At 40.9% G+C, this 26,327-nt stretch overlaps 1 long non-coding RNA gene across 1 annotated transcript in view; it reads right to left on the reverse strand.

Annotated features, from left to right (window-relative positions):
- Positions 1 to 6,036, reverse strand: part of LOC121665631 — a 56,792-nt gene extending 50,756 nt beyond the window's left edge. Inside the window, exons 1-2 of the long non-coding RNA XR_006016439.1 lie at positions 5,950 to 6,036; positions 1,744 to 1,779 (exon numbers count right to left, since the gene is read on the reverse strand). This is a non-coding gene — a long non-coding RNA (uncharacterized LOC121665631). The remainder of the gene's footprint in view (positions 1 to 1,743; positions 1,780 to 5,949) is intronic.
- Positions 6,037 to 26,327: the final 20,291 nt, after the last annotated feature.

Genomic DNA, 26,327 nt, shown 5'->3' on the forward strand with positions numbered 1-26,327 from the left:
AGAGAGATCTGCAGAAGAACTCTGAAATTTTCCCAGGTTTCTCTCAGCAGAGCGAGAGGTTTTATTATTTAGCATCATTATCCTTTTCCTGTGTGTTTGTTAAATAAATAGTTTTTATCTCTTTCACTTTCCTTCAAGGAAAATTTGTTTTTTCCCGAACCTGATGGGGGAGGAGTGGTTGTAGCCTGCCTTCTCTCAGAGGATATCTTTCTAGATTTGGCCAAACCGGAGCAGCCACTTTGCTAAGCCTCTGCAGGCTGTAAAATATTCAGGATAATCAATTAACTCTGAATTAAAAGAATAAGTTAGCTTAGCCTTGCTCCATACCTTCATCTGCCAACTGGTACATCTTATACATGAGTCTGCAGACTAGCATTCCTCCAACAGATGTACCAAAGATCAAAGATTCTTGCAAATCAACTGTAAGAAGATGGAGGTAATAAGAGAGGTCACCACTGTAGTCAAAGATGAATACGACAAACAAAATATTGTTTTTAAAGCAGCTCTTTACAAAGACTGAGCAGGGGCTGGGCACTATTCACAATCAAAATGGCACAGCATCATAGGTCAAAAGGAAGTGATAGGGGCAGGCAGCATTGAATTTAGGAAGGAGAAATGGCAGAAGTTACTCAGTGGATGTCACTCACGAGTTTCTTGCGCCTCATGGTAGCGAGAACTTCAGCACCCTCTGACCTAGTTCAGCAGCTGCCTCCCTGTGGTCACAGCAGAGCAGAGCTGGGGTTTCAGTTGCTCTACTTTGGTTTCTTGACAGGGGGTGGAAGCGATTTTTATACCAGATGGACAAGTACAGGGAAATTGATGGCGGGGAGACACCAGGAAATTCAGTTCTAGCAGGGATGAAGTAACATATCCAACACAAGTCATCATTTGGCAGAGCCTCTACCCCAAATAACCCAATCTCTAAATAGATACAGGAGAAAAAGCTTTGTCAAGTACTTTTCAAATGCACTAATAAAGAGGCAGCCAAATTATTCTATATTACTTTCTCTTCTATATTCCCAAAGACAGATAGAACTAAAAAAAAAAAAAATCCTAAAAAGTCTAAACCACATTATTTTCAGCCTATTAAGTATTTCCTGAAAGAGATAGGTAGTTGTCAGGGCCATACAGTTAATGCAGGGAATCAGCTGCATAAATTTTTTTATTTCTCAGAATGAGTTTCTAAGTAATGAATTAGATGAAACAGTCACCTTCTTCCCGTCTCTGCCAAGCAAATGGCAATAACAGTAGGAACCAGGAAAAAATGCGAACTTGAATAATCAGATAACTAAAATTGATTAAAGATTATAACAGTGTTCATAAAAATATAACGTTTAACATCAGAATGCAACCTCCAGCCTCCTCCTGCACATGAAGAAACCAACAGCATGAGATGGTGACATAGGATAATGTAAAAGGTGAGACAAAGGCACACGATGAATAACTAAGCTACCACAGATGAAGTAACAGATCCACTATTTACCAAACATGTCTCCACACAAGTATCTTGACACTTAAGTCTGGCTTACAAATACCTCCTTTAGTCACAGCTTTAGTCACAATCTTTCTACAAGTAACTTCACAATCCTATGCACAAGATGACAAACAGTGTTGGCATGGTCTGTGGACCAGAAGGTATGGACTGAAGAAACTTTAGTCACCGAGGCTTTTGCCTGCCTCCAAACTCAGTGACACATCAAACCAAGCACAGGAGGCAGCCACACCACATCATCCCCCCCTTACCTGTCACTACCCAAATCCACTTTGTGACTGGATCACCTAACAAAATCGGAAAAAAAGAAAGAGAAACAGAAGTAAGGAAAAAGAACAGGAATTACCCACTATCTCTAAAAAACAGATCAAGTCTAGCAAGTAAATAATGAAGTCAAAGAAACCCATATGAGTACTAAGTACATATAATATAGTACTTGATCTTCAAGTCACATGGATCTCTAATTTAATAAACCAATTGTAATGATACATAAGATATGTGCAAGCTTCCCTCAGCTGTACAGCAGAAGAAAGTTTCTAGTTCAAGGAATAATTAGATTTCCCTAAAATGATCTCATCAGTCCCTCCTGCACAGAAGAGCCAGGCCCACTCATGCCATACTACACGAGCAAACATTCACAGAGGAAAAAAAGAGTGATACAACTTTCCCTTAGCATTCTTCACACCACAGATGGGCATGAAAATAGTCACCAAATAAAATTAGACAAATCACTTTTTTTGTGTGTGTGTTTAGATAAAACATAAAAGCAATCAATAACACTTTTCAGACCATTAAGTTTAATTGATGAGAACATCCATTAAAAGAGTCATTTCTGAACCTGTAGATATTAATTATTTTCTTTCAAACCCTATTACTCATTTTTATTACTTGAAGGCTATTGGGCAACCCAGGAAAATGGCCATACTAATGCTCAATATTTTCTATTTACTTTCTGTTTTACAAAGTATCTTTCAAAGAGCCTCGAAGGTACCAGACAGATCTAACAGCAATGCAGTCATCATACACATCATCCCAGCACTGCCTATTCCTGGCTAACAAATGGGTTTGGCCTCTTACTGACCATAATCAAAGCGCAACTTTAGAGGCTTTACATAAGTTACCTGGAATATCAGAGATAATATAAAGGTCCTATAAGCATTCAGAATCTATCTAGCCTAATTTTTCCATATCAGCTATCTTTTTGCACAAGCTCTTAATAGAATTAACATACTTTTAATGAAAGCTAACGTTATTTGAAACATTCCAGAGGATGTTGTGTTTGCTTTTGGTTGGTTTGGTTTTTAAAAATAAAACTTCAATTTCACTTTAGAAGAGACAAGATTCTGACTTCTACCTCATGGTAGAAAGACTCATGCGAGACAAAATTATACAGCCACAGTTACAAAGAAACCAGGTTCATGGGTATCCTCACATTTCAAAATCAGGCAAGTCAGTCAGACCCAGGCTCTGAAAAGAACCCTAAATTCAATCTATTTATATTTATTTTTCCAGAGAAAAACCATATTCTAACAGGCAGAAAAGTTCATAGACTTACTGTTGATGATTTGCCTAGGAGTTGTACAGATACTCACATTAATAAAAGAAACAGCAGTCTCTGTATCAAACTTATAACTAGTAATGTCAATTTTGCTTTAACTATTTGCTCAATCATGTGGTCTTGGGACCCACACATAATGTTATAAAAAAAAAAATCACATCACTGCCTAAGGGAGAAAAGGGCAGAAAATTACTTCAGCAAAAGTGAATGAAAAACACACTTTCTAGCTAAAAACTCATATATTTGTGGTCAATATTTAATAGTATTTGTGTAGCAATATTTGTGCAATTAAGTTTATGCACACTGCATCATAGCTCCCAATGAATCAACACAAATAGCTATTTCATTTGCAACAGTTTGATTTCTGAAAAGAACATAAAATTAGCTACAATAAAGTTGGCTGGTATTTGGGATTTTTTTTTTTTTTAAGTCATTTAAGGAAGAAACAAGTAGGATGTATACTTCTCTCAAGTTTGCAGGACCAGTAGCACAAATTTTTATTTTCTTTCTCCATTTGTTAGTTAATTAACATATGCACAGAGGACGAAAAGACTAACTAAAGACCTATTCCCACTTTATGCTCTCTTCCCTTCCCAAACTTTAGAAGTTTCAAAAAGATATGGCAATAATGGCATTAATTTCATCAACAGTCCCCTTGTTCAGGGGCTGCATGACTTGGTGTGAACAGTTGTACATTCAGTTTTTCTACCATCCACTTAACCTGTGCTAATTTAAAGGTCTCTTCCAACCTTGAGGACTGTGATTCTAAGATCATCCAGTCTGACCATCAGTCCAGCTCTATACTGTAACCACTAAACTGAGTTGTATTACCCAGTGCCAGATGCCTTAAACACCTCCGGAGTGGTGATTCCACCACCTCCCTGGGCAACCTATTCCAAAGCCTGACTACCCCAACAGTGAAAAAAATTTTCCTTTATCTAATCTGAATCTCCCATCTCATCTTAAGGCCATTTCCTCTGGTCTTTTCACAGCGGGCACCAGCCCCCACCTCACTCCAACCTCATTTCATGTCATTGTAGAGAGTGATGAAGTCCCCCGAGCCTCTTCTCCTGAAGACTAAAGCCCAGCTCCCTCAGCTATTTCCCATCAGACAAGTTTTCTAGACCATTCATGAGCCTTGTTGCGCTTTGCTGGACATGTTCCAGTATCTCCAAATCCTCTTTAAAGTGAGGGGCCCAGAACTGGACACAGAACTTGAGGCACGGCCTCACCAGTGCAGAGTACAGTGGGGTGATCACTGCCCTGGTCCTGCTGGCTACATTATTCTTGATCCAGGACAGCATGCCATTGGCCTTCCTGGCCACCTGGGCATACTGCTGGCTCATATTGAGTTGTCTGTCAACCAGCACCCACAAATCCCTTTCTACCAAACAGCTCTTCATTTCTTTGATGAACTTTGAAGTGAAAGCAGCTCACTGTATTGTCAGAAAGCCAGTGAGTGGTGTGAACTCTATCTCCTGTATTCACACATCCAAAACACCCTCACAGCATGGCACTGTGTATGGACTTTCTTTCTCCAGAGTGGCACTGGCTTTTCCCCAAGATTTTAGAATCAGAGATTAGTTTGGGTTGAAAGGGATCTAAAAAGGTCATCTAGTTCAACCATTTTGCAATGAGCAGGGACAGCTTCAACTAGATCAAGTTGCTTGGAGCCCTGTCCAACCTGAATTTGAATGTTACCAGGAATGGGGGATCTACCATTGCTCTGGACAACGTGTTCCTGTGTTGCACCAATCCCGGTAAAAAAAAAAAAATATTCTTATATCTAGTCTCAGTCAACCCTCTGCTAATTTAAAACCATTACCCCTTGTCCTATTGCTACAGTCCCTGCTATAAAGTCTGTGCCCCTCTTTCTTATAAGGCCCCAATGAGTACAAGAATGTTGCTATGAGGTCTCCCCAGAGCCTTCACTTCCAGGCTGAACAATCCCAACTCTCCCAGCCTGTGTTCATAAAGGAGATACTCCAGCTCTCTGATCAGCCTCGCGACCTGTCCTGGGTCACAGTGTATTCTATTACCATCCTCATGAGCTGTTGAAACCAGGTGGGGCAGTGTTTCCCTGCCTCCTCCCTCTGGACTATCTTTCTGTTAATGAGACTAATCAACAGTTGGCCTCATGACTCATCATCCCATTGTGAGATGCTCCACCCAGAAGGAGGAACCAAGCATCCCATCGTGGATATAATCTGAGATTCTGAACACCACAGACACCCTTTCCACTGGATTCCCAGAGGACAGGAGCTACACAGCCACCACTGGACCTTCTGAGGAAGAGCAGACCCTTTCTACAGGATCACTGCTTCAACAGAACCACATCCACCACTTCAGGAGGACTGCAGCCACCATCTTATCAGACTGCTACCGCCACACTGACTAACAGGGTGTCAGGTTGTATCCTGACTCTGTCAGGTTGAACCAGTGGGGTTTGTTTTTTTTTTTTTTTTTTTGTTTGTGTTTTTTTTTTTTAACCCTTTTCCTTTAATGTCCCTATTAAATTGTTATTCTGACTTGGTGCCTCCCACTGGTTTGTTTTCAAACTAGTATATGGCCTCATCTGTACCTGCTTCAAGAGGTCCATGTCTTCTCTGTGCTGAAGACTCCAAAACTGGATGCAGCACTGCAGGTGGAGTCTCCCTAAAGCAGAGGGGCAGAATCCCTTCCCTCAGCCTGCTGGCCACTTATGATGCAGCCCAGGAGGCAGTTGGCTATCTGGGCTGCAAGCTCACATTGCAAGGACCTTGTACTTATGATTAGCCAAGTGTTGAATAGTGTTATTCTTTAAGAGGGATGCTACCAACTCGCTAAGTATGGAGATCAGACACGCTGGTCAGTAAACCCCAGGTTACCCTTTAGAACCAAATTTATGGACAGGACTTACATTGACAGCCCACCAGTTTCCTGTGGGATACAGCAGCAACATAGCTTCTCAACAGTCACTGCAGGCTGATTTATTTTCTCTGACCCACCTGTTGAAAAACAAACAACACCAATACAAAACACAACAAAAAGAAAACACACCACCACCATCACACACATAAGAAACTCGTGTGAAAGATCTTCCCAGCACCTTCAGCAGCAGGGACCAACACAAAGAATTCACTGACCATCTCTGCCCCAGGCTTTTCACGGAATGCCCCAGTTACACTGCTGTTGTCAAGTAGTCCCCACTGATTTCCTGGGTTTGATATACTAAGGAACATTTTGTCAACAGCTTGAGCATCCTTGGTAAGGCACTTTTCTAATTCTTTATGAGATTTTTAATTTCCTGTTTGTGTTTGATCTGCCATGTTTTAAGGACTTTCCTCTACCACTCATTTGACCAGACTTTCCTGTTTCCAGCAGCTGGTCATTTTACCACAGTCTCCTCTACTGACGTTTCTATCTACTGAGGTACGTTCCTGAAGATGATGTTGTATTCTCTTTTTTACTGTAAGACATATGTGGGGGCTTCTGATAACTTTATCAGAATAACTGTATTGTTAATAGCCCTCAGGGTGTTTATAGGCCTTTTAGATTTCTTTACAGGTTTGTTGTCTCATTGTTCTGCAGATCCTGTACTTAAAATCCAATGACCACATGCTGCATGTGTTTATTCTGCTCTCTTCAGCTATAGAGCTCAATGTAATCTTACGATGGTCACTAATTACCAAGCAGGCTCCAGTGCACCACTTGGGAGCATGTCTAGAGTAACACCTTTCTGGCTGCACCAGGTGCTCTGGGCAGACACTTTGCACATCTGGATGCATCCTCTCTTTTTCCCATCATGATAAGACACAGACCCAAGTCTCTACAGGGCACCTGTTGAAATGCCTCACTACTGCTGCCTGTACTGAATTTGCAGCTTCTCTACTCTCATTTCACATTTCCTGAGCACTATTACAGGTCTGAGCAGGGAGCTGGTAACACAATCTTAGTATTGCATTTTCATTAGAGAACGAAATTTCTGCCCACAGTGGTTCTGCAGACCTGCTCTTCTCCCATAATATTTTTTACACCATTGTGCTTTATAAAATGCTTCCTGTACAGCACCAGTCCCTTGTGACTGTATGTCCCTCTCATCTTTCCTGTAAAGCTGATACAGCCTGGCAGCATTGATTACCCTCCTTCCACCAGCTCTGTTTTTCCAAAGTTATCATTTCACACCAGTCAAATTCCCTCAGCTTACATTATAGGCCTTAAAGCTGGTGGGACAGCACTCAGGTTTTTGCTTTCCTCCATCTCTTCTTACTGCTTGTTAAGTGGTATTGCAGATGTTCTGAGAGGACTTTCTTCTTACACTCTGCTTTTCTTTGTCCTTTGCAGGCTTGTTTGGTACACCTCTGAAAATCAGCCATGCTCCCATGGCAACATCTGACATTCCTACCCGTGAAGATGCCCCTGCTACAGGAGCACCTTGCTGCAAGAAGACACTACAGCAGCAGCTGGCAACAGTTGCATCTGAGCAATCAGGCCACTTTTCTAACAGTGCTTCCCTACCCAAAACTTGCATCCTCCACAGCAGTGCAGAGGCTGCAGCCATGGTGGAGGCTTCACCTGCAGCAATGGTGGAGACCCACTGCCTTGTTCACAGCTAACTGGAAGACACACATACAGAGAAGCTCTGTGAGGCTGTATCACTTAGTGTTGAAAACAAGTCATTGAAACAAAGCAGACGAGAACAAAGAAGAAAAAACACTGAATGGGCAAGGTCAGGCTATATGAAATCAGTCCTGATCACACTATTTCAATTTAACTAATATTCATCACCTCATCAGCACCACCCTGCCTGCATTCTGCACTCCTTCTTCAGCAACAGCCATCTGTCAAATTATGCACTCCTTGCTGAGACCAGGATATTATGGCTGCAAGAAAGCATTTAGCCCATCATGGTTGCTACTGCAAAGTAATAAATAATACTTAAGGGAAAGGAAAAAGAAGGTATGAGATTTTTTTTTAATTTTGTTTGACTGAGTTGATGGCCTTCACCTCTTAATGTTATGTTATTATTGCTACAGTAGGAAGATATTTAGCTTCTAAGTGTGTTTGAGACTTCTGTGAATGACTCGTTACTGCTTTCTTTTCTTACGAAAGATTGGCTTTTGGCTAAACTCCAAAACAAAAACCCACTGAAACACCTGGACATCAGAACCATACTGTTGTGACTACTGATCCATCTGCAAAACAAGCTGGCTCCCTGCTTGATCCATGATAGTCCAACAGGGAGATACTCTTCCCCATAGCTATGCATCCCTCACCCAGAGACAAGGGATAATTTGTTTGTTAGTTGCTCACTAAATCCCTTTGTTTCTATCAAAGCATTTTAGAAATCAACTGATCTTAAGAGATGTCACAGGTGCAGGCCACGTGTTGCAGTGTATCAGAAGAGGAGCTAGGAAACAGAGGTTTTAGCAATGAACAGGGACTTTGACAGTAGGAATTTAGTTTCTGTAGGAGACATTTGCTTATTGACTTGGTTTGTCAGTTTATTTCACTACTCATTAAATTCTGATTGCAATAAAGGCACCTGAACAACTTTAAAGTATTTTTTTAATTTGTCTACATGACATAATTGATAACCAGAATTTATCTAGAAAGACAAACTGCCTTTTGATTGGCTGTCTACTATCAGTTACAAGCTGAATAATCAAACCCTTTCAAAATAGCTTTCTCCTGTCAAAAAAAATATAGAATGCAAACAGACATTACATGCAACTTCTAAGGTTCTTCTGTTTTCCTCCTTGTAATTAAAGGGCTTGATATTCCAATAGCCATTTCGCTGTTGCTTGTACTAAAAATGGTTCGAAATAATTCTAAAGTCTCTCTCCATATGTAGACAAGTATTTCCATAATATAACGCTTCCATTATAAAAAAACCCAAAAGTTACTACAATCAGCAATTCATTTTTACTTCTCACAATGGGCAAAAATATTTCACACTGGCAATATCTCGTTACCTGCAACTGAGATCAATTAATTACGGAAGTATTTTTCTATAAAAAGAAGAATTTATAGGAAACATTTGCTTTTGGTTTGAGAAGTTAAATGCTCTGCTTGCGTTTAAGTCTTACATTAAGTCTTGAGTTAAAGATTTTCAACAACTTCACTATTTCTAACTTCTAAAGCAAAATAGGTCATGACTTGAGAATTTCCTCTCTGCAGTACCGAGCTCAACGATTCCATTTAGAAGTTCAGCCTACTGAGCTAATGGGGAAATCCCAATTCTCAGTCCAATATATCAGAAGTATAGAAAAACTTTTTTTTCTCTTAAATAAGAGAAAAAATATTATTAATAATCAATATACTAATCCATTAGCCATAACTATTAGAAGATCAGTAAAAGCCAGCCATATGCCTGACTAAAGTTAAATTCTGAATTTTGCAATGACGTGTTTGAAGTGATAATGCAAAGAGGGAAATGATTGTTATGAACAAAGTGCTACTCTGCTGTCTAAGTCTTACTGAACCTCTCCCCTAACAATCTAAAATGCTTTCAGCTCATAAATTCACCTTCCAAAACCAGTAGGAGGTTAAAGCAGGACCCAATGGGAGGTTACATTTATTTAATATTCAGTCCTTTCTCAGATGAAATATTGCCATCTCTCCTCACAGGTATTTGTTAAACCATTAAAGTAATGGCTTATAACTATTACTTGAAATAGTAGTTCTATTTGTATCTACCACTGACAAAGGATAAGCAAAGTGCATTAATTTGCTTTGAAAAATACCCAAAACCTTTGTCGTAGAGCACCGAAGGAATGTGCCCCATTGACTAGTTCAGAGCCGTAGGCTGAGGCAATGCTAGTAAATATTGCTTAGCAAAAAGGAACCTGCATCTCTGTAAGACCTTCTCCAGCACTACCCTTCATGCCTTAGAGCTCTAGTTCACTGCATGTGTCCTACAAACTCTCTGACACAAGTTCAGTTCCTGCATCTTCACATATTAACAGCACCTATAAAGATAATATTCATAACTAGATCTAGAAATTGGCTCTTTTTATAAAAGCCACTACATTTGACATATATTATTGTACTTATATTTTTCTAGTATCCATTAGAAATAAGAGCATCAGAAAGAAGCAGCTATAACATAAAAAAATCCACAGAACCATCAAACAGGACTTGTCACAGAAACCTCTTCTGTGCGATTTTCATGACATGTAATGCATACAGCTTCTCTTGACTCCACAGATCTCAGTTTCAAATCTGTGCTTATACACTGTGATATATTTCTAGAAGTTTAATTTTTACCTTTGTCTCTGTATTTTGCTAAGGAGAATTTTAAGGAGTAACTAGAGAACAATATATTTATCTTGTTCAAACAGAAATATGAAGTGTGACAAGTGTGACCAGGCAGTTTTGACTTGCATTAAAAATTTTTCATTTACACATCATTCTTAGTGACAGTGGATGAAAGAGCAATGATTAGTACTTGTTGCTACCACTTTGAAAGCTATCCTTTAGTTAAAAGCAAATTTGATGTGCAACACTGCCTTTTATTGAGAACACCCAGTTCATGAATTATTTTTTTCAACCCTGTTTAAAAAAATCCACAAATCTAATATTTTTGTAATTTTGCAGTCAAGAAACAACTACTGATAAGAATAATATATAAACTTTGTCACTTTATTTTGATTCTGCAACAGCTTTTCCCAAAGAAAATATGTTTTCTCTAATTTAGATTTTTGCTTAAAAAAAAAGGTTTAAGACTTGAAGTTGGCAGCGTCCCTTCACTGTCACAGTGAACACAACCAGGGCACAGCTTTGGCCCTGACAGCTGTCAGGCTTCTGACAACCCCATTGGATGGTGCCTTCAAAACACCGGCAGCTGCAGGCCACATGCAAAGACAGATAAAAAATTCTCAGGTTCCTAAGACATTCTTTCCTTTGCTCCCAGCCACCACTGAGGTGAAGCTATCCTGCTAACAACTATGGGGTTTTTTTCTCAGATCAGTCCCTCTTAAAAAGACTTTCCTGTTACTGCATCCCATTATACTTACTATGAACATCTGCATATCCAGCTACTACTTTTATTATTATCTCTATTTCAGAATTCTTAACATATTTTTCCTTTTTTTTTAAATAAAAAGATACACTTAAGGTATGAAACTCCTATAATTACATTTTATATATAGTCAATTAATTATGATGGTTAATCACAGCCTTCTCAGAAGGAAAATGCTACTGAAGACCACAGCTGAGTCACATCATTGCAAATGCAGATGCACAGCCAGGCAGACAAACTGACAGCCACTGCTTCCCACCAAATCTTTTAGCCCTTTACTTTTTTTCACATCTCCCAAAACTGTGAAGTCAACAGCATTACAATGCTACAGGCACAAATACAGCATCTGTGCCAAATCCAGACACATCCATTTTCACCAGCTACCAGTGACTTTACGATGAGTTTATGAAATAACAACAACAGCTGATGACTCCTCTGCTCCTGTCCCAGCACCAGGCAGCCAGAGCAGCCATTGGCAGAGGAAAGCCACCGCAGTATAACTCAAGAGGCCTCAAAACAGGGACATCACTGCTGGTTGCCTGGAACTAGCTTGCACCTTACTGCTCTGCCTCAAGAGGCAGAGGGGGTCCTAGATGGTCCTCTCTGTTCCTCTTAATGACTTTTTACAGCAAAAATCAAGTGGGAAACACTAACACTGAGGAAGACATCCTGTAAAATTTCCAAGGATGCCAAGAGCCACCCTGATGTCAGAGCAACTTGCTGAGCCATGGAATGGATGCCTTGTTGAGTCCAAGGCCCTGGAAGCACAGTCAAAACAAGAGCTCCTCAGAGGTGCACAGCACACTGGCAATAATAAGGGTTCTAAATGCTGAGGATTCAATTGCTGGCTTGCTTCTTGGCCTTTGATAACCAGAAACCAAATTGCTTTTCTGTTGCATGAAGTATCTTTCAAATTCAACTGCTTATCTCCTCATTCATTCAACAAAGGGAGACCTCAGATTTACAGAAATGAGAGCCCACAATAGAAATATACTATACTAGACATAGAACAGACGCCTGAAAAATAATCAAAACACACTCTATTGATTTTAACCTTCAACATCAAGGTATCCTTCAACAGTCTCAACTGGATTCAGGCTATAAGAATTTCCAATTATTTGAATATCTGTATACGGGATAAGCATTTAGTTATCAACATCCACCATAAAACATATTTTTGGTTGTTATTAGGGCACTGTTACGATGAAGAATTGATTGCATTGCTGCTTCAGACCACGCTGCTACTGAAGTGAGAGAGGCTGCTTCCCCACCCACAGTCCCCAGTGCCAGGACAGGCACCCCAAGCAGGGCAGGGGTGCTGTGAGTGTGGCAGAGTGCTGTTCCAGCAGCCCATCATATCACGGTAATTATGCTGCATGAGGATTTGCTTACAGCACTGAGGAATTCTGCTTGGTAAAAAGCTACATTCACGTGAAAGGCACACGCATAACTTTATGCTCCTCAGGTATCTGCAGCACAAGCACGGTGTCTTCTGCTTCTTAACTTCCAAACTATATGATTTTTTAAAATTGCTGTGAATGAAGAGGGAAACAAGGGAGTGCATGTAGTCCCATATTGGATGCAGAGCAGCCTCCACGGGGTCTGGCAGAGCCTGGAGGCCCTGCCCTGGGCACACCACAAGCCAGAACAGAAGAGGAGCCCTGGGGCACAGGGGCTCTCCACTCCCACCATAAGTTCTCTGTTACTGGAAGAGGAAAGAGATCTTTCTTGACCAATACTTCTTCCCAGAAGTCCCCTGCCACAGATAATCCAGAAGGAACATCAGGGTCTGTGAAGCACTGGCAAGCACGCCTGGCCCTCCAACACAGATGTTCAGAGGCTGGGTTGGACCTTGTCAGGCCCCACATCCTGCTGCAGGCACAGAGGAGCCTCCTGGGAGCAGCGAGCGAGCAATGGCTTCACAGTGGCATTGAAACATTTAGGGGCCAAGGGGGCAGCCAGCCTGGGCAGGAAGCTGCTCTGCATGCCTCAGGTGCAAGGGCTGGGTCACTGACCAGAGCAGCTGTGGCAACGCTCTGTAATTCTACAGAGCAGTCCAAATCATCCTGCACTGTTACAGCAAGAGCCCAAGGAGCACAAGGTATGGCAGCCTCCCAGCCTGGCTGCTGATCAACAGCTCGTCCCTGTGCCCTGCCCCAAGCCACTGCGGCAGTGTTCCTGTGGTTATCAACATTAACACCTTGCTTTGGTGCCAGGTGGTCCTTCCCAGGATGACAAAGAGCAGGCAAATGCTCCATTCACAAGAATGGGCTGTACAGCACTGAGGAAATGAAAGAGTAAAACAAAACACTTTCTCGTTATGAGGATTGCTTGTTGTGCACTTGACTTCAGCGTTACCAGTAGTGAGGACTACTAGTATTATCTCCTCTGATCAGTCAGGACAGTCACCCCAGATTTAGCAAAACCAAAAATGAAATTTAACAGAGCATTATGGTGAAAAGCATTACCACAGACTTCCCTGGCTCATTTGCACTGCTGCAGAGTATTACTGCAAAAAGTATGAGTACAGACACATGCAGTGATTTAAATAAATAAATAAAGACCTTAATCCTTTGTTTCCTCAGCGTTTTCATAAACGCTAACCCAGAGTTTTATGGACTTAACTCTAAGAGGGTAAAACGGTTCATTAAAACAGCACTTTTCATTATATTAAAAAAAATTACTAATATAAAAGTAAAACACAATTCTCATTGATTGATGTTAATGAAACCTCTGCTAAGGGACTGTTCCTGAAGAAAGAACAGGCACCATATCTAAAAACAGAATAAAATCCTTTAATTTGTACATAAGCTCTCAATCTACTGACTAACAGACTAAACTTTAAAGGTTACATATAATTTCCCAAAACAAGCTCCTGGTATTTCTCATCGCTTTACTTCAACTTTCCCAATTTCACCATCAGAGGTACTGTTAGCTGCATTCTGTTGCTCATGATCCTTAAGACTCTCTCCAAGCTTTTTGATGTTAGGGCTGTCTTTCCATATCAACTCAAATATTACTGCCCTACTTGTAACTTCAGTGACCAAGTGAGGGAAACAAGCACTAGAGCAGATGCCTGGAAAGCACTATCCTACCTTTCCAGCCTCGGGCCACGGACAAAGTTCCTTTTGCACAGAGGATCCACTTTGACTTTCTTACAAGGTTTTTATCAGGGTTACCTTGGAATTTAACAACTGATGTAAGACAATAAACCTATTTGGAGACAGGTATACTTTTAGGTTTGCTCCACACAAATCTTCTGACCAAGGTTTGAACAGAGCACTTGAAAAGCAGGCACTAAAAACTGTTACAGTGGTGCTACTGCAACACGTGTATCAGACAACGAGGCCCGTGGAAAAGAAATATATATGGGCTGATTCTTGATAGCTGTTTCAGAGAGATGTTTATTTCTCCAGCCGCATGGCCGGGGCTCTGCCCAGGAACTGAGGCAACCACGGCACCCGAGGGTCCCTGCCCGCACAGGGGAACACAAAACAACCAACGGGGAACGAGGCTGAGCAGGGGCAGGGAAACACCGTGCCTCCCCCCAGGGCCCCTCTCCAGGACCCCACGGCAGGGGGAGGAGACCCCAACATTTCACCCGTTTATTTTTAACAAAAGAGATTTAAAACTTAACATTGAAAACAACTGGATAAACATAACAAGAACAGTTTCAAAACAAAACAAGCCATCCTCCTGAGTCCTTAGATGTCCAAACAGATTCTCTGGAGCATTTTAAGGCTGACAAAAGGGAGACAGGACGCTCCGGGCATGCTTTGTGGGGAAACTGAGGCAGTAGAGGGTTTCTTCCATTTGTAAACAACAATAGTTAATTTCTTCCCTCCCCCTCTTCATCCCCCACTTGGCATTGGAAAGGTATTTTTGAGGAAACAATTGGCAAAGGCATGGTTTTGTGAGGGAAACCATGGGTGAAAAAATGGATTGGGAATACACTGGGGGTAATAGGATATAGGATAAAGCGGAAAGGTGGGATTAGGAAAGGGAGACTGTAGGGGAGGCCTACAATATTGTCTAACATGACTACGATTTTTAGCATATATACTGCCTTTTACAGAAACACCATCAGGCCCAGTGACCTCTGCTGCTTGCAACCCTTTTCTACCTTGCACAATTTTGAACTCCACCACCTCTCCATCTCCCAAGCTTGGGAGGCATTTTTCAGGGTTAGTCTTTTTAATAGCAGTTCTGTGAAAGAATATGTCTTCCTGGTTGTCATATCTTGTTATAAAACCATAATTTTGCTTAACATTATACCATTTTACTATTCCTAAAACCTTAGCTATGGTGATTTTTTCTTTTTTCGGAGTGGCTGCTGTTTTCTGTCTCGCTGTTTTTTTGCTTTCTCTTTCACTTTGGGGGCTGCTCGTGCCTGCACACTCTTTCTGGGGTAACATTCGGGGCCGTGTGGGCCGGGCCGCGCCGCTCAGCTCCCAGTGCACCGCCGCCTCTGCTCTCAGCTGCGCTGCCGCTGCCTGGGGCCGCGCCCACGTCTCGGCTGGGGCCCCGAGTGGCAGCCCCCCCCCGCCCTGCTCCAGCGCGCATTTCGGCTGGGCACGGCTCCGCTCCACTGCCGCCCGCGCGCTGTTCCTCTCACGGGGCTTGCTCCACCACGCGGGGCCGGGCGGGCTCCCGGCGAGCCTCGCTCCGCTGCTGACGCTGCGGCTCACGTCGCTCTGCCCGCGCGCAGGAACTGCCTCACTGCTGCTCAGAGAGCGCTCGGTCCACGTGGCCTGGCTCTCATGGTCCCTGAAGCAGTTTTAACTTCGCAAGGACACAGCTGACATTGTTCAACAGTCTCGGTAATTAAATAATATTCACGAAAATATTCTTCCATCGGCATATATTTTAACTCAGAAATTAACTGCGTCCAAACGGTCTTCCAAAAGTCTTTGGTAAGAATCAAATCCCAAGAAACATAGAAAAAGTTCTTAAACAACCATGCCAGGAAGTGTTTCAGTTCCTTTTGAGCTTGAATTAAGCTAAAATTTACAAATCGTTCAAGAATCTTCTCAAGTTTAAAATAAATGTCCATATGCAGCTCGGAGAGCCAAGAGTCTTTACACAGTTCCCCCATAGTTTAGAGATGGAACAGCAAAACAAAACAAGAAGAGAAATCCAGAGTTTACTCACAAATCAGTTGCTGTCCTTAGGGATCGGGGATCATTCTGCTCGCATTATCTACCCTATGTTACAGCGGGGATACTGCAACACGCGTATCAGAAAACAAGGCCCATGGTAAAGAAATATATATAGACTGATTCTTGATAGATGTTTCAGAGATGTTTATTTCTCCAGCCGCATGGCCAGGGCTCTACCAAGGATCTGTGGCAATCACGGCACCCGAGGGTCCTTGCCCACGCAGGGGAACACAAACCAACCAATGGGGAACGAGGCTGACCAGGGGCAGGGAAACGCCGTGCCTCCCCCCAGGGCCCCTCTCCAGGACCCCACGGCAGGGGGGAAGGAACCCCAACACTAGACAATCTCCAAAATGTAGCTGCAGAGCCTTGTCAGACTTCAGTCCCAGACAATTATAGCACATGAAGCAGCTCTCCAAAATTCAGGGAAATTTTGATACATTTCTGTCTGTGTCACTTTAACACATACTTACAAAATGCATTACCTTATCTTGAGAAAGACTGATATTACACTTAGTATTAGAAACCTTTTCTACCTACTGTCATTATGAGCTGTAAATTCTAAAAGGATGATTATAAATGAAGCTTCTCAAGGTATAAGTAATAATACAATTTTCAATAGTTTCACAGTTGCACCTTTATAATCAAAAAAAGAAAGGTACAGTGTCTGACTTTTGTACATTTAGCTAATTTTAAACACCCAAAGTAACTTCTAATAGGTGTCATTATGGAAAAGAAGCCACAAATTTCTGTGGGTTCACATTTTCTTATTTGAATAACCCTTTTGGGATAATCCTTGGAATTTGTCAACATCTTTATTATTTCCCACACTGAACCTAAGAGAAGAAAACCTTTATCATATATTTATTTTTAATGTTGCAAAAGGAGTTTGATTACTTTGCATGCCAGCCTACACCTAAAAAGAGTTTAGAAAACAATGATCTTAATGTACTAAGTAAATAGAGGGGTTTGATGAATATCCTTCTAACAACAGTGAAAAGAACCACATTTTACTGTACTCCCATGACACCACCAAGCAGTGGCAGCAATAATCCTTCACCACACTGTATAATGAAAAAAGCACTACAACAACAACAAAAAAAATTACAATTCACTATAGCTTTCCTTTAGACTGCTATAAAATGCAACCACATTCACATGACAGTGTGTGCGTGTATATGTGTCTCTTAATAAAGCTTCTCTGAAGGGCAGTACGGCATGTACCATGGAAACAGGGGTTGCCATGGAAAGAGTGCTTTTTAGTAGATGGCAAAAGAAATAAGGATTTGACTCCCTCTTTCTCACTTGTCTTAAAAAAAAAAAAAAAAAAATATAAATCAGTGTAACTATTGACATCAGCAGAGTTATTCTTGAAAAACGTCAGCATGAATGAACACAGGCGATATGAACACAGTGGAGAATTTCTGGCATCAGGGCTGTGGTGATGTGTATGATGTGTATAGCCCTGTATTTTCAGGGCAGCTCTCCAGCTATTCTTCACACCACACGGCTCCGCAGCCATCCACCCTCAGGCACGCTTGTGACATGTCCTTCGAAGCACTGCAGGGGCCAGAGCCACAACAAGCCACAGGAGAGTGGATTTACAAAGTTGTCCTTCCTCACTTGCTCAATTCTCATGCAGAAAGTGCCAGAATCTTCTACCTGCCAGATCTTTTCTTTGCTTAAGTACTAAACATTTTCTGTTCTAATGTACATGGTGTTACAAATGAATAAAAAGCATGAATCAAATTAACTTGAAGCATACTGGTTTTCAGACATGCTTAAAACAAAGACCATATTGATGTGTTTCATCTAACTTATTCATTAAAATAGCATTCTTGATGTCCTCATGTTACTGTAATCTCTGAAGCACTGGACAAACAAGTACATTTGTTTATCACTCTTTCCTTTCTAAAGAACAGGGTTTTATTAAAGAGATCAATCACCTGTGTACAGTTTAATAGCCTGAGCTGTGCATGTAAGACAGAGCTGGCTTCAATAGCCCACAACTCCCAAAGTATAGAGGGACATGTAAAACCATTTGTTGCTTTAATAAAACAAAATATTTCTCAGAGCTAGCAAGTACCCTATTAAAATTAGCAATTTGAGACAGAAAAGCAGTGCTTAAAAGAAACCAATTCTAATAAAAGGAGGAGAATCAATCCTGTTCACTCACTTCCATGATGAGAACCCTATGCTTCTAACCAGAGACACAAAAACACTTTACATGCTTAATGCACTGCCTTCCTCTTATTGAATCACACTTATTGTGGAAACAGTCTTTTGAGGCTTCTAGCTGTTTTGAGGTAATTGGAGAATTGCTGCTTCTAATGAATGGTCTCCTCATAATGGAGGCCAAAGTGTTCAAAACAATGTCAGAGGCAAAGCGTACAAAGGAAAGCTTTTCAGGAATGCCAATGAACAGTCTTGAAATATGTTCTTTTACTAAAAGAAGATCTTTCTTACTAAGCTACAGCCATAGTGTAATGAAATTGTATTAGCAGAGGAAATAATGTTGTTTTAACACTGTTGGATGTTACTACAAATTACAACAGCCACCCCTTTTATGATGAAAGGCTGAAAAAAAATCTAACGTTAATTAAGATCGCACCTTTGAAGACTTCACTTTCTCAAAATCAAGAGTCAGTAAACAGCTCAGCCCCAAAACTGTCCTTTTACCTACATTAGAGTGAAGAACAGGAACTTTCCCATTAGATGAAAACTTGCAGTTCAGTGCCCATCAAGGTTTTGAGAGTTCTAATTAATGTTTTAACTATTTAGCTTTATAACAAGATTATCTGTTTCATTCGGGGAAAAAACTCCCTTTAACTGCTGACTTTGATTAAGCAGTGGTTTTAGCAAATGGACCTGTTATGCAAAGAAGCTGTTAGCAGCTGTAACATGAAAGATAAAAGTTACTGAAATAACATTTTATGGGAAAACAAGCCCAGTATAGGTAGCAGCAACCAAATAAAACACTAAGGTGATCAAGAAGTGTTTCACAGATTTTAAAAATGAAGTCAAAAACACAGAAGAAAACCAATCCTTCATCTCCTATCAGCTGTTCCTGTTGCCAGTGATTATGGCAATATTTCACAGAGAACATATGGCAGTGTTTATAGCCATCAGGCAGTATTTCACAGAAGCTGCGACACCATGTGTCCACCAACTAGCCTTTCTGATTGCAATTAATTAGAGAAGAAGCAGGAGGCACTTTTTAAATAACATTACATCTCAGAGATTCCTGAAGTTTCATGGCCCATGTACAAGACTAAGTGACAGGAAAGTCTATTAAATTTGTAACAAGCCGAGTACAGTGAGTCTGTCCTTGTGGAACAAGACCTAATAAAAAAAAATACTCTCCTTAAGGAGCATAAAAAAAAAAAAGAGTAGAAATATAATAAGCCGTTCAGGGTGGTACCTTGGAAGCCTGCAACAATAAGGAAATATTGAAGACCTTTAACAGGCCATTTTATGAAACAGATTCTGCAGAAAACCTGCCGTAGTGAAAGCTATAGAGCTGGTTTATAGTTGCCAGACCCAAGAGGATGTGTACCAAAATTACATCCCCAAATGGGGATCTATTAAGGAGCCGAGACTCACGAAATATACTGTGGCAGTCATTTCATGACTCCTATTTTAATAAAAGCAAGCAAGAGAGGAAAACTAAGGGTAATAACTACCCAATAGGTTTTCATACAGAAGTGGAAGGCTGAACTTTCCCAGCCAGCCCCCAGTTGAATCCAGCATTTCCAGGTAGCCCTACTCAAGGATGAAGCAGGGGTTGGCCAGCACCACCCCACACAGCAGCAACTTCAGCAGCACTGCAGACTGTACTGCAATTATTCGCATAGAAAAAGCTTTACATTACAGAGGTATTTCCCCAACCTACTGCAATCTGACCCATTAGGAATGAACCAGGAGAATCACACAAGCTCAAAATTGCACCAAAACCAATCCAATAGGCAAGACATCAGTCAAAACTGATGCGGAGAAGTTCAGCATCATGTTCCTGCATTTGGGATTGGTTCACAGCATCCTCTCTCCTTACTGGACATCTTTGCCCCACACAGCCTGCTTCCCTGCTGCTCCTTGTCTTGAGTTGGGATATTTCCTGGAGACGTGGAACAACAGAGAAATTTTGGAGGAAACCTGTCCAGCATTAGCCTTATCAGAGCTCCTTTCTTCCAAATCTCTAAGCTGGGATCATATAACTGAGCTCATCCTGAAGCTCTCCCCATGGCTGGGGTACAAATGTATCTCTCTCTCTCTCTCTACTCTCCAGACTCTTATTCTCATAGAACTTCTAGAAACTCAACACCTTTCAGATCCCTCTGCATCCATTGAATTTTTCCAAGTTGGCCAGAAACCTAGAAGTTATTAAGACACATTACCAGTGCAGCCATCCAAGCCTCTTTTCCTTAAGAAAGCAGGCTTTTATATTCCTCTGCCATTATATTCTTGTTATAGTAGCATTTCCTTCATTTCCCCAAACCTCTAACCTCTAATTTTTATTACAGAATTCTCATCTTGGGACACAGGAAATGCAAATAGTGTTGGTAATAATAAACACATTTATTTTTATTATTCTTAAGAGCAAAATTCCACAATATACTCATGGTGGATCTTGAAAAGGTAAACTAATGACCACAATACACCTGCCTAATTGTAGTACAATAACCTAGGATCTGTTGTCACACATGTGAGATGACAGAAAATACAAGCCATGTTTAAAAGCATGTCAGGTTGCTGAGAATGGTAAAAATCTTCCCTCTGGCACTGGACATAATATTTAAAACTCCAGGTGCAGCCCCAACACCAAGCAGCAGCTAAAAATGAGCCACCTTTCCACCCACCACTACACTTGCATGACGACAATAGGGTAACTCTATAAATAAATGAATACCAAAATAAAATGGCAGCTGGCAACTTCACCATCCTTGTCTACACTTTCCTAGGAGCAGAGCTAATATTTTGAGCTGTGCATGCAGAATGCTTTCAAGGTTTGTACTCCATCAAAAAAGTTCCCAAACTGCGAGGCTGACAGCTGCCACCAACTTAACAGCTATACTAAAGTTCCTGGCACAACTTACAGTGCCTTCCCTAAAATTTAAGACTAGCTTCAATGCTGAAAGAAAATTGTAATATATTCCTTAATAAAACATATTCAAATGAAAAGAAGAAAAAGAGAGCCCAGAGAGAAATTCCTCTGCAATATGCACCACCAGCTGTGGTGCCATTGCTACAGAACTTACTAATGTTGTTTTTAGGACAGTAACACAAATGCCACTGATAATCAACAGCTGTAGAAGGAATCACCCTCCTTTTGCCCCTTTCAAAAGGCTCCCATTGGTGCACTGCTTTCAATGTTGGCTGGGAGCTGGACAGGCACACAACCCATGCTCCCAGGATGGTCAGAGGCTGCAGGCTCTCCCTTCCTTGCTGAAATGCAAAGGCAGTGCAAAGAGTAGCTCACACCCTTGGACTGATCCACAATCCAGTGATCCAGGTCTAGCAGATGCAGCCTAAAGCTAGGGGAGGAGTTTGAAGGCAGCAGGATGGGGCCTGGGTGTGGGCAGCAGCACCACTCTACCTCAGCCTGAGCCTTTACTGACATCAGCAGAGCTTTGGATATGGCCCACTACATACAACTATGGTCTTTTAAGGGGAAAAAAAAAAAGCCTAAAAGCATTAACGATTTCAGCAGGAAGGAGGTTTCACGCACAGAGATACTCTACCTCTCACACTGGCTGGTCTGAAAAGATAAGCAGATGAAAAGTAGAAGAGTAATTTATACCCCCACCGGCTGAAGTAGGAAAACTATAATTTGTCCCCAAAACACCAGAATGTAACAGTACAGCTTTCTTCTGGACAAAAAAAAAAAATTCTGGACTCAACTATATGCATAGTTACCCTTGTAGTAGTCGTGCCAGCAGAAGCAGTCATAGCAATAAAAACAAATATATACAGGATACCTGTGAAAAAGCCACAATTTGAGCAGAGCTCATCTGAACCCCAGTTGGCACTCTGCACTAGCCAGCCTCCTAACACCAGAGACCCAACCAACCCTAATGGCAGATTTGAAATGTTTTTTCTTTTTAAATCTGAGGTGTACAACTTGGCACGCCCCTGGTGAGGGATCTCTGATTCAAGCCCACTACCTGGTATTCTGTCAGGCCACTGAGTGATCAGATAACTAGATGAGAATGAAATGGAAAACCAAGATGGTTCTGGCAATTACTCCTCACACCTCTCTGTAACACTGACACTGCCCCAAGGAGTAACAGAGCAGCTGATGATCAGTGGCCCATCCGTGCTGTGTTGGAGAGACTGGGTTCTGCCACTAGTTCACATTGCATAAGTGAAAAACAATTAGGAAATATAAATGGTTATTTTAATGAAAAATTGACTTCTACCACAATTATTAGAACTCTGATCACCTCCAGAATTTATTTTTAAAAGTACCTCAACACCAAGACTAATTTAATTTTCTCTTAGGCTAACAAAGGAATTAACTGAGTTGAAATAAGAAGCAAAGCCACAAGCAAAGCCACAAAAAGAAATCAAGCAAAGCCACAAAAACCTGAAATTCATATTTCCTTCCTGCACACACCTTGAAAGAGTCAAGTTGAAAATGAACAAATCTGAATTTCCATCTCTTGTTTAACAAAGCAAGTTATGCTTAAAAAGTTCATGTAATACTTTTAGAACTCTTCTACCAGTTGCAGCTCGAAGAACATATATTAGTCACTCTGAATAAACTGTATCTTCAATGCAGATTACTTAAAGATGTACCTACACATTACATGCTATTATCTAGATTACCTTTAACAAGAATAAATGGATAAGACAAAATATGCTCTTTTTATGCTTATGGAATTTGGCAATATTCTGATTTCCTTGCACAGGCTGTTTAGAAGGGAGTGCTATTATCAGATGTCTGAGGCTGCTTGATGCCTTTGCACATATAACACAGAGGAATGACCAAGGGCATTAGAATTCTTAGCCTGAACGATCCTAAACATGACACGCTTCAGATTCTCTCTGCCCGGAATACTGATACTGCAAAACAAACAGACAGACAATTAAAAATCTAAGCTAGATCAAAAGCAGGTTTTTTCCCTGCAAAAACAGCTATAGAAATCACACTGAACATATTGTTCTGGAAGAACTTTGAAATAATATTTCTTGATTCTTACTTCATTCTTCAGACACTTTTTAATGATGCATTAGTCCTTACAGCCATGTAGTATGCTATTTCTAAAGACAACAGTACCTTCTAGGTGAAGCTGTCCTTTGGTCGATTTACACCAGGAGAGTTTACGGTTTATATTACATTGTCACACTAAATAAAAACTAGCAAAAAAAAAAAATCTAGGGAAGAAATATAAAGTACAATAGCTCTTAAGCATTTGAATGCAAGGAAAATGGTAGCAAAGACTATTGCTAGTGAAAGTTTCTAATTGAAAGACATGCAAACAAAAAGCAAAATAAGAATCAAAATGAAAGTTGCTTTTTTGCTAATAAAAAATTTTCATTTGGTTTTTTCTCTTAGAAAATGGTCATTTAGAAACAATTTTAAATTTTTTCTCCCTTTTAAATAGCTGCTTCAATTAAAATGATCTAAATGCATTTTTTCTTGTTCTAACCCTTCTTCTGGTCAAGACTGACTCAGAATCAAGATCATTAATTACAGCAGAAATTCAGCATTAATAAAAAATGAAGGCAAACCCACCTTCCTATAGATAAAGAAACACTAAGGGGAAGAAATATGCATTCTCATTTACTGGCTTTTACCAAAATTCAAAGCTGATCTAATAATATAAACAGTATTCTTCTATACCTTAACTTTTCATTCAGATCATCATTATCTATTTGAAAGTTTTCTTTTTCCTCAACCAACAATCACAAATTAGATTACAGCCCAGGACTTAAAAAAAAGAAAAGAAAAAAAACAGAACAAAAAACACCACAAGAATATTACGTTGAGTTCTCAACAGAAATGTTTCTTCTAAGGAAGATTTAAGACCATTACACACCTTTTACAAATAATGTACTTAAACTTTAAAAAGTGAAAAATTGAACCCTTAAAACCTTTGTTAAACTACCCTAAAAAGAATTTTTCGTCAAACATTTTGAGGACAGATCTTTCTCCATTATATCCAGACTGTAATGGGCATACCAAAATGTTGAGGCTTCTGATTTTTCTGTTTGCAGGGTCATGTTTGTACCATACCCAAGCAAAGGTTACAAATAACTCTTTGGGCACGTCTGAAAGAGCAGCAGGATTGTGCCTACTCCTGAGCTATAAAACAAACCTGAGGGGCTTGGAAGACAAAGGGGAGGGCTGGTTTGGGGTTTTACATTACTTGGGGGGGGACGGGGGATAATAAAGTTCCTTTATTTGTCTGCATACTGTGTAGCATGGGCCTTCTATGTGCTTCAACCCTGAAATCCCACAACCTCAGAGCTACCCACCACAGACCAAAAGCTGCATCCTTGATAGTAGGTGCTCATCCACTTTGAGAGGGGTTAAACAAGTGCAACTCATTGGATGAAATCTGTGACTCCCTTTCAGAAAGAAAGGGAAGAGTTGAGCATCTTCAAAAGAAACATTAGAAGCAACCAACATTGGGCAATGCCTTCTTGTTTGACACTGGTGTTCAGATCATACCCTCTTTTTTTGCTACCATAACATAAAACACAAGCTTGTATCAGAGCCATGAAAATGACAGAAAAGAGAACTAAGTTGGAATGTTTCAGCTCTACCAAAGGGCACACTGCATGGCAAATAAGCCTAAACTAATCTACTGTTAGAACAGAACAGAGTAACTCTCACATGCCTGTACTTCTTGTGTTGTGTCTTTTTTTCCCCGTCTCTTTCCCATAAGATCAGAACTCACAAGGCATCATTTGTGTTAGGAAGAACACTAACAATTAGGTTATTTATACTTTGTTCGCATTTTCTTCAGCTGAAAATTACTGATATTAGAATGATATTTGCAAACTAATTTGTATTCATATTTTACTCTTTGGATGCAATGATAATTCTCCAGGAACACAGAATTCTCCCTATCGTTTTGTTCTGAGTAAATGCAACAACAGACTAGTAACTCTCAGCTTTTGATTACTCTCCAAAATAGTTGTAAGTCTCAAAAAGGGGCCGAGGGGAACCAACCACGTACCCACAAAGGATCCACGCTCCTAGTCTACAGCAGTGTGAAAATTGAACCACTAAATCTTTAGGGCAGTAAATGACCGTGAAAACTCACCCAGATTACATTTCTTCATTACCATAGGATTTATCTGTTTTGGACATCAGACTTGCTTCATCACCACGGACTCGCCTGGCAACTACTGCTGTGTGTCTGACCCCAGTCACTGTCCTGGGCCAGCCCCAGTCACTGCCTGAGGGCATTGCAGGATGGGTACCATTCCAAGGGTCCCCTGCCGTACTTGACCTCAAGTCCCAGTTTGCCAGCCCTCATGGATCGGCCAAGCCCATGTTGCCCTCAGCATGCCTTTTCCAGCTTTTTGGCTTCTAGCACAACCATGCATTAGATTCTCAAGGATCAGAGATTTAGTGTTCAAACCATGCTTACTGTCAATGCCCAGTCCTGATACAATTTTTTGGGTACTGAAAGAGTTTTACAGCAATCCCAAATGACCACTGCATACAGTCTGCTGAAGTTCACCCCTATTTGTTTTAATCTTGAGACAGTCCTCAGTCCACAGCCAACATCCCAGGCCCATAAAGTATTACATGGATGAATGGAGGTACCACAGTTCTGTCCCTCAACTCTAAAGACACAGCCAGCCACCCAATCCACCTTGATGTGACCAAGCAGTTGCTGACATGGGCAGTGTGCAGGTATGCTGCAGCATGGATGACACACATCATTCTGAAAATGGTCCCTGCTGAAGAGTTCAGCAGCAATAAAAAACAAAAATAGAGCAGCTTCTGTGTGACTTGGCAAAGCACAGTCTCTGGACAAATGCAGAGCATAAGCTCCCATGCAGCAAACAGCACCAAGATCTCATTAGGTCTGCTCAAGTCATGAGCTTTTTTTTTTTTTTTTAAGTTATTGCCACAGTACTCAAATTGAAAGTTAGAGA

This window comes from Corvus kubaryi, unplaced genomic scaffold (assembly GCF_017639235.1).
Source record: "Corvus kubaryi isolate FWS band 111438036 unplaced genomic scaffold, C.kubaryi_AGA036_p1.0 37334, whole genome shotgun sequence".
Classification (NCBI taxonomy): Eukaryota; Metazoa; Chordata; class Aves; order Passeriformes; family Corvidae; genus Corvus; species Corvus kubaryi.